At 37.4% G+C, this 2,268-nt stretch overlaps 1 protein-coding gene across 1 annotated transcript in view; it reads right to left on the bottom strand.

Annotated features, from left to right (window-relative positions):
• CBG20260 overlaps positions 1-2,268 on the bottom strand; it is a gene marked incomplete at both ends in the record, with an annotated part of 6,246 nt that overhangs the window by 2,368 nt on the left and 1,610 nt on the right. The gene's annotated exons all lie outside the window — the stretch shown is intronic.

The raw sequence follows: 2,268 nt of genomic DNA on the forward strand, positions 1-2,268 counted from the left end.
TTTTTTACGTTTTTTACCTGCCGGACATGAAATTGAAAAAAATCCGGAAAATTTGCCACGTAGGAAAGGCGCCCGCTGCCGTGGCCTAGGTTTCTCACTGAAAATCCTCGTCCCCCGGCGGCACCTTTTTTTGAATTTTCTTCCTTTTCAACGGCGTTTTTTGGGAATTTGGGATTTTTTTTTGAATTTTTTCGCAATAATATTCGGAAAATAGATAACTTTTAACACATTTTAATGTAATAAAAATTTTTGGTNGGAGTCCCCCTTTAATCATAGTCCTTGTAGACCCTAATACAACACTTCAAAACTGCTGAACAGTGCTGTACAGTGATTCGAACTTGAAATTTTTTTTCAAAATTTTTGAAAAAAAACATTTTCTCAAAATTTTGCTTCCACTTTTTTAAAAGGGATCAATATTTTGAATAATTAGAAAAAATGGCTCCAGAATGTCGTAATTATAAAAAACCAAAAAAAGAATCCAAGAGTGGAAGTCGAACCAACGTACCTACACAGGTCCTGGGCGATGATCGCATAAAGGACCCGATCCATATGCGATCCTCTAGAAGTCCGTTTGACACATATCACGAACAATGAGTCGCGATGAGTCTTATATGTGTGCGATGCGGGAGAGGCTGAATCGAGTGTTCCGAATGCGCGCGTATCCTAGATGGATTCTAGGTGGGTGGGCGATGTGTGCGATATGGGTCTGATACGGTAGGCCGACTACAACACTCCGAAATCCCGGATGCGCGCATTGTTTACCGTAAATCCACACCGGCAACTTTGTCAATTTTTCGTCAATTCGAGCCTACATTTCTGATGTTTCGATGTTTTTCTTGAAAAAAGTTATGTCACACTGAAAAATCGCTAAATTCTTGTCAAAACATGTCTTTCACTCATATATTTCCATGTTTTTCGGTAAAATAGGTGAAATTGAGAATTTTCTATCTTCACTTTGTAATTATTGTAAAACTGGTATTTTCAGGTGGAATAAAAGGTAAGTTGGTAAGTATACAATAATTACAAAGTGCAAATCAAGAACATTTTTCAATTTTTACATGTAATCTCGAAGAAAAAGTGAAAGTGAGACATAGTTTTCGAAAAATAAAACTTTCTCTAGTGATTTCTTTCTTCTTTTCTTGTGATTTTGAAATACGAATTTTCATCTCAAATTTCGAGTAAAACTGCCATAAGTCTTTTTCAAGATCAAAATATTAAGTTTCGAAAAATCAGAAATATGTCGGTCGAAATATAAAAAATAGAGGCTTATTTATTAAGAAGTACGAAATTGGAAGACCTAAACAAGATCACATCACAATAGCACTCAATTGATATCTCTAGGAACTCCCACTGAACGGTTTAGTTCATTTTATCAAGTGCCAGCAAGCCAGGCGAGGAGATGCTTTGCGGCGGCGGTGTGCCCCATATGCCCCGTATATGCCCCATACCGGTGCCGTTTCCCTGTACCCAATTCATCGGCGCGTCCTTCATCTCCCATCCATTATGCGCATCATCGCCCAGGACCTGTGTATAGGTATACTTTCCATTCCTAACTACTACCCGCCTGAGCCACAAATCCACATTTTGAAAGGGGGTAGAAACGAAATGATAAAACGCCTGATTTTCCGCGTGTGAAAGGGGAGCGGAAAGAAGAAATCAATGGTAAAAATTGGGCAAACTTTGGACTGAAATTTCAGCACTTTATAGGTTTCTTAAGCAGATTTTAAAAACGGATTTATAGGTTTTGAAAGATGCTCTTTCATTCTCTACGGTTGGTTTATGCGAATCAGCCGGACAACTTAAAATGTTCCCTTGTCAGTCAAATAATTCAGAAGCGAATTTTTTCAAAAATCTCACGTTTACTGGGACGCGTTTTCTGACCAGTTGGCTTGCACCCAAGTGTAATTTCCTTTTGTAGTTTTTTTTTGCAACATAATCTGCATTTTGACGTGGATTTTTCAACAAAAAACTACAAAATACGAGGTTTTCTACAGTAATCTACAGTAATCAAAACACCAACCCGTCAAATTTCAGACATGAAAACCCGGAAAAATCGAAAAAAAAAACTTCAAAATAGCTGGAAAATCTAAAAATGTCTTAAAATTTCGAAAAAAATCGAAGAAAAAATCAATTTATTTTCTCGATTTTCGTGCAGTTTGTTTAAATTTTTTCACACTTTTTTGTGGAAATATTGTCTATTCAATAAAACGTGGGCGCGCCGCAGGTCGCAAAGTGACACGTTCCTTTATGAAACGCGTGAGAAGAGGG

Source organism: Caenorhabditis briggsae (genome assembly GCF_000004555.2).
Source record: "Caenorhabditis briggsae complete genome, chrI, whole genome shotgun sequence".
NCBI lineage: Eukaryota > Metazoa > Nematoda > Chromadorea > Rhabditida > Rhabditidae > Caenorhabditis > Caenorhabditis briggsae.